This window comes from Pinus tabuliformis, chromosome 6, assembly GCF_031772625.1.
Source record: "Pinus tabuliformis cultivar Carrire ecotype Pingquan chromosome 6, CPIR1, whole genome shotgun sequence".
NCBI lineage: Eukaryota > Viridiplantae > Streptophyta > Pinopsida > Pinales > Pinaceae > Pinus > Pinus tabuliformis.
The window spans coordinates 1,352,988,385-1,352,996,343 of record NC_142292.1 but is presented as its reverse complement, the minus strand read 5'-3'; positions in this window follow the sequence as shown (position 1 = coordinate 1,352,996,343).

Sequence of the window (7,959 nt, the reverse complement as noted above, 5' to 3'; positions counted from 1 at the left end):
CTAGACCATCAAAAGGTGTGTTTCCCTAGTCCAAACCACTATTGCATGGAGGAAAGCCGAAGGGTATGGCGAGAAAGCCCTAGTGGCAAGGGAGAAGAACTATGGGTGTGACTAGATGCCTCCTAGCTACATGGAGGAAGGCTTGTGGATGTGGATGGCCCTGCAGGTGAAAAAACCAAAAAGGTGTGCACAAAACAATGGTTTTTTCTTGTTGAAGTTTGCGTGCATGGTAGTATTGACACAATCAACAAATTTCATTGGTTTTTTCGCTTGTGGTATTGTTAAAAAATTAGTAATTACTTTAGGTATTTGGAGATTAGATTACAATATAAGGAGGATCAATCTAGTGTAAATTGTGTGCATTCGATAAGATTTCTCTAGTGACTTGTTTTGATGTAGCTGTGCACCAAGATATGAGGCTCTAAAATCTGATGGAATGGTGATATATATTTGTTTTACATTGAAGTTATGACTAAGTTTTTTTATTGCAGGAGTGAATGATGTATTGGTGGAAAAATGACTTAGATTAATAATGTTTTACTTTATAAAGACTTGTGTGAGTGCAGTGTTGATTTCTTTATGAATTAGATTGAATAATGTCTACATTATATAGGGTAGAAAAGCTAAGGATTATTATGCTTGGTATTTAAAATTATTGAGATCATATTTACAGTGATGTTGTTGCAATCCTTGGTGAAATATGGAAGAGGATTTTGTGACTAAATATTTTGAATGTAGAGATAGAGGCTTGTGACCTATTTTGCTTGTTGTAGGGGCAGAGATATATATGCAGAGATCTAATAATCCTCATTTATGTGTTGAATCTTGATTGCTCCAATTATCATTATAAAGTGGTTTTGAAAATATTTTGCAGCGGCCTATGTGATTGTTTAGGGCATGATCTGATATATTGTTTGCAGAGATGTTTAGTGGCATTGATTTATAAGACAAATCTTAATTTAGTGTGATAGTGAGAAAGGTTTGATTCAAAGTTGTATGATTTGAATGATAAATTGAAATAAGAATTCACAGTTCTCTCACTACCTCTATTTACCTTATGTCAAGTATCTTATGTCAAGTATTTGATGCAGAGATCTCTTGGTTATCCTTGGTAGTATGAAAGTATGTAGAAATCAATTTTATGACTTTTATCTTTACCACAGTGACCAAAAGGCCATTGATCTTCTCGTGAACTTCAAGACGCAGCACTGGTAATGCCAAAGAGAGCACCTGGCAATCTGCAAAACAAGCGCTAGTCTATCTTGCATATTAATTTCATCAATAAATGAAATCCTGCACTAAAAGAGAATTCGAGAAATCATCAATCCATGCAATCAAAACCACACGGGAAATAAAAGAAATCAATGCAAAAGGAAATTCTAATTACAAGCGAATAGAAGGGAAATCTGAAGCAGTGTTGGCATAATAACAAAAAGACTGTAAATGCTGGAAGCAACTCAAAACCATTCTTCTTGCACTAGTTCTACCTGCACTAATTATGCTTGTACTAATTCGGTGTAAAGTTAACTTGAAAGCATCGCCAACATAACAAGGACATTTACTGTGTAAATGAACTCATGAAAGAAATTAGATTAATATGAATTTCTCGCCTTCGTTGTACTAAAAATAAATCTTGTAAATCTGTCCAGAACTTAAAGGAAGCTATAATGGTAATTAAACATTTATTGATATCAACAAAGTGTACTTTCGTTATTTATAAATGTCAGTTCTGCAAGTGTGAAAATATCATCTTTAGATAACATATGTGATTGGTGCTTCCTAAAGATGCATAGGTTCTCTATAACTTTACATCAATAAATACATTAAGACCTGAAAACCATAAACATTTAATTGATCTCGTATTCTAAAATATAAATTAATAGATCTTGATTAATTTACAGAATTCGAGTTACACGCTAAAGCTCATAAAGGTAGAGATGATCTGGATGTAAATTGATAAAAGGAAATCTCCAAGCTCAACCCTTGATGCAGCAAATGAAATAGGAACAATTTGCACCAAATCAAATTAACTTTAAAAACTAAGAGTAAAAGATTGCAGCAAATCGAACTAATTCTAGAACTGGAAATTGAAGGTAGAGAGAAACTGTAAATAAATAAATAAAATTCACACATCAAATAAGAATTGAAATTATATTTAGTTTAAAATATGAGATCCGTGTCGAGTTGGTCTGGCTCACACCCTCTTTGAGTGCCTAGTTCACACAGAAATCAGAATCATTAGATGTAGAAAATAAGTAGAGAGCTCATGGATAAAATTGCTTAATTAATTCCTGAAAAAAAACAATATTTACATCTAGAAGACATTGCTGTTCTCCAGCAAGACCAGAGGAGTGATCCACTAGCTATGAACTGCGTGAGGCTACATTGGGACAGCTCCTCTGCCCTTCTGTGGCTTCCTCCCCTTCACACTGTCCCTCGCTGGATCGCTGTCTAATTAATTGACTAATTGACTAACTCTTGCTCCAAGCAGTTTCTCAAACTTATATGGGCATTGATTTACAAATTGGGGCTTTTCAACAGCCAATTAAAATACAAGAGGGAATATTATTAGTTTTAACAATCTACTGAATTAAATATTAGTTTGAAAATGAGTGTCCAAAGAGGGAAAGATTTTGGTGAATTGTTCCTCTTTTCCTAGAATAGCTGTTGAGGTGCGATTTGGCTAATTGATCTCTTCCTTGAGTGAGTTTCTCATAGGTTGGCATCAGAGATTCGCGGATTAAACTCAATTGAACTTCATCTTGACTCTGAATTTCATCTTGCCTTTGACTAAGGTTTAAAATACCTATCATTTGAGGGAACCTGTTCTTCTTATATCAGTGCCATACAATATTCATTTGAGTTCTCCTCAGTTCCAACACCACTATATTATAACGACAGCCCATCCTTACTTCCACGTCTTTGTCGCCGGTTATGCCCAACACTTTCTGAAGAATCTTTTACAATAGCTCCCACAAAGATTTAAAAGCATTGTGGTTCCAGTAATAATAGGCACGGGTGCGGTTTATGATCTCCAGCATTGCATGGCCATAACTAACCTCACAGAAAGCTGAGTATGAAGGTTGCGGTTCGATGAAGACTCCAGCCATCCCTTTAAGGTTTCTCCCATCACCAATAGTTATATAGATTGGGGCCGATATGTCTTTTGTAGGTGAACAATCTCCATTTATAATACTATATGCTATAGTTGAATACCGATACGATCTCTCATATGACCTACAAACACAACATCGACTTTGTATTTCACAAACCATGGCTCAAACACAACACGCATACTTTCTCCTTCCGTGTAGTGGCAACTATTTATATTGTACATAGGATAATGCATGAGGACTAAAAGCCAGGGTGTTTTCTTCTTGTCAATGCGTTTTAGCTTTCTCCATTTTGATGAGACCGTTCCGCATATAATTTTCTTGCTAATCACAAAATAGTTTTCAATGCCCAGCCAGACCTTTAAACTCACTGGCTTCAATAATCACAAAATGGTTTTCAATGCCAAGCCAAACCTTTAAACTCATTGGCTTGTTGAAAGGTCAACAGCTGGGATGGTTCGTTAGAAATTGTGATAGACAAACGCACATTATTCTTATGGAGGGACTAAATGCTCTAATACCATAGCAAGCCAAGGATGAAAATCATATAAGTCAACAATTGATACAATTCGATCCCCATGAAGGGAGGGTTTGAGTACAAATACAGATAGTGTGAGTTCAGTCCAGGAATCCTTTGGAGTGCAGGAACCTCACTGTAATTAGTGTAGGAATCCCAATGCATGGTGCAGGCAGGTAAGTGCAATGGTGCAGACATGTGAAAGCACTGGTGTAGGAACATTCCAAAGTATAATAAAATCAGTTTTAATCTTGCAACATACTAGCTTTAATTAAATCCCATTAATGCTATTTTAATCTTGTTAAAACAAAGAAGTAACAAATACTCTTCGAAAATAATCATTTAGCCAATCATCATTTAGCCAATCAGCCAATCGAGAGCTTGAGAGAAACAAATAAAAGAATAAGAAAAAATTGAGACCCAACAATGTTTATCATGGTTTATTGAATAAGATCACATTTATTACATAATAAATTTCTAATAAAGTAATGGCACAAGATAAATATAAAATCAAACCATAACTTATTTAAAGCTTAATTGGGAATGAAATATTGACTCACCCCTAGTATTTGTAATAGTAATCTCAAAGTTGTGTGTGATATTATTCCAACTAAATATTAGCACCAAGTTGAGGAAGACTTAAAATTTTGAGATGGAATGGGAAAAGAAATATGACTTGCTAAAGATTGAGGGTGCTCTCTACCTACAATGCCTAGTGTCTACCATAATTTGATATGTCTCTATATTTTACGCAAATTATGTAGCCTTGCTTTTATGAGTAGATTAGTCAACATGTAAACACCCAAAGATGAGCATAATCGATCAAACACATTTTTGATGCTTATATCTTACAACCTTAGAATAATATTTGGATTAGAAATAAGAGAAAGTTAATTTTAATATGTTATTTTAATACCTCATAAAGATGTAGAAGCTCATGATTAAGGGTGTTCCTTCCTCTATATCTAATTTAAAATTGAAAGTGAAATGTATCCTTTTTATGACTTCCAATAACCTCACCACCAAACACATCGTTCTCACCCCGCCATTTTATATTCTTCAAGGTGATTGAAACCCAATTTATTAGGTTTTTTTTTTTTTAATTCCAATGTCAACTTCTATTTTCTCATTTAACTTCTTTAATTTTTCATAGATTTGTAACTTTTTTGAAAAAAATTTCCTCATCGCACGGTTTAGGTTTTAAGTTTTAATTTTAAGGCTCACTATCTTAGAATATAATGATAAAGCAATCATGTAATTTCTAATATAGATATATGTACGGTTAAATAAACATTAAATAGCATAACCATTTTGGAATTATATATTATTAATATTATGTAAGGTTGGTAGAAATAGAGATAACAAGGTATCGATGAGAACAAAGAAATTGAGAGATCTCTATGTAATAACTATTTGAATTATGTGGTAAGGATTGATGTATCAAGTGGGGAAGATAAGGTGAAATAATACATCATATGACTATTTGGAATGATAAGAATTATGAGTGAAGGAAGGCCTTCTTGGTTAATGAGGAAAGGTTTAGCAAATGGAAACTTTGTAGCAATCAAAGTAAAGGAAAAAAAACTATGCCTGCGAAATTGAGCTACAACATCTAGCTCTAACTAGGGATAGTGTCTTCTTATGAATAAACAATAACTATAGATAATGTGCCTTATGTTGTTTGGAATAGAGTCAATCTAAATTTGGAAATCATGATATTCACTATTAATCATGAACACATCAAATTTAATTATGAATACCTCTTTTTGAAGCCTTATAACCCTCTCATTATCATTGATATAAAACTACAAATTGAAAATCGACCATACTCCAATTATACAAATTGATAATAAAAATGGAATTCACATCATCCATCATTTATGAGTAACCATAAATAATTACAAAATATAACTATACTAGCATGTACGTTTGCATCATTGAATTGCATTTTATTTTAGGGATTGCACCTAAGTAGTTCATAATTGAATTGTTGCAAATGCATTTATCTGCATACGAATAAGATCAGTAGCACATGCAGCCCCTAGGCGCATGCAGCCCCTAGGCGGTATCTCAATTGGCAAGCGTTATGAAAATGAAGGTTTATGTACCAAGGGATTCAATCTTCAAATCCCCCTAACTTAACCATGTCTATGAAAGGGGCATACATAGGCTCTTGAAGGTTATAGTGATAGCAGTTAGAGTAAACCCCTTGTCAAGTGAGTATGAAATTGTCCTATTTGTTGATTCCACTAGTCAAGTACACACACAAAAAAAAGATCAATAACATATGTTAAGTCATAATTTAATAATAAATTCCCATTCCAATATTCTAAGAGGAAAAAATCCTTAATGTATTTTAAAAATTTTAAAATATTCATATAGAAATGACGAAAAAATCTAAAGTCATAAAGGAAGAAACACCTTAATTCATATAAAGCGGAAAAAAATCAAAACCCTAATTTAGGAACAAACCCCTTATTTCTCAATGTCCTAACAAATCAATAAAAATAATGATAGATCAATTGATCAGATAAAATCCTAGCATGTTATGGCTAATAAGTGTACTTATTAGTAGGAAAGATTACTTTGATTCTCATATTTTCAGCTTATTAAGCTATTACTTGAGGTAATCAATCATATTGTTTAAGGCCTTGTTTAGGCCTTAAAGGTAAAATTCCAATTTCTCATCATCTTAACTCAATGAATCATATGATGCATTTTTATTTACCAATAACATTGTTTAAAGCGTAGGATAGTGTTGATTTAGATGGGACATCTAATTGTTGAGATATATAATATATATACATATTAGCATATTCTCACACCTTTTCAATGTTTCTACACTACCTTTTTCAATGTTTCTACACTACCTTGCTCTATATGTGTATCAAGTAAATGAATCTCTTTTGGTAGTACGCCAGTGATGAGATATTTGTACCAAGAATTTAAATTAACCCTTGTTTGATTACTATGTTGTACTATAATAGGGTTGGTAGATGTATAAAATTTCATTATGTTATTTAATTTGGAAGTTTGAAAATTGATCCCACATAGATACAATCTTAACATATGAGTATTCCATCTCATAAATCGCTTCATGAAAGCAAATTGCAAACAATATCCTTTTTCCAAAACGCAAATCCTGCTTACTATAATGACAAATATCCTTTTTCCAAAACGCAAATCCTGCTTACTATAATGACAATTATTGTATATAAACAAATATTTAACAATGAAACCTTGAAATTTGACATTATGCACCAAATGTATTGATATCAAAATTTAATGTCTTCCTAGTTTGCTTGAATAAAAAATTCTTTATTTTTATGAAATTCTCTATCTTGTTAGTAAAAACTCTATTTCATATCTTCCCAAACAAAAATTAATTTATTATATTCTAAAAAAATCTATAAAAAGGTAATGAAAAAAACTATTTTCATGAATACATTCACAAGATGCTTAACAATTCTATGATTGCCATTCTTAAATTTTTGGTTATATCTTTAGAAGCATATTTCTAATTCAATAAGGGATGATAATTGTCTTGCAAAATATCAAACATGAATTCATTCTCAAAGGATTATTTAATATTTTTTTTTAAGAAATTATAGCTACAAATATTTCTTAAAAAATCATGTTTCTTATCTATAATATAAGTTGTTATTTATTATTTTTCCATACCTTTTAACTTATGCAGAATCTGTATGCACGGATGAGAGAGATGGTTTGTGAACTGTGGATTAGCAAGGTGGAGATCATCTTCATGATATTTTCAATATACATCATAAAATTCATTCACAAATTATCTTTACAAAATTTACCAATAAGGGGAATGTCTTCATTATTATTAAATTTCTGAATAAAATTATTTATAGTAAAGTTAAGATTTTCGTTTTTTTAAAGATAAAAATTGAGTAAGTAATTTGTAAAAATGTTTAAAAAATGAATACACAAGTAATTATCTTGCTTTAAAAAATTCCCGATTTAAAATTTTTGAAAAGAAATTAAAATACTGATTTTCTTGAAAGTTATGGCATACATTATTGCCGACATAATTACAAGGAAAATAAATTCCCAGTGAATATTATTATAGATTCATGTCCATTAACTAATTCACAATATTATTCATAGTTATCATATCTTTTTTCATCCGTAGAAGATTGAAATAGTGTTAAATAAACAATCCTCTCATCGTTGTCATGTTGGTAGGTTTCACAAGGATTATAAATGCTTGGTGGTCGTGACATTGAGTCTAGAAACAAGCCAGGTCGCGACATTGAGTCTAGAAACAAGCCATCACATGGTTCATGGTTAGATGTATGAGTTGTG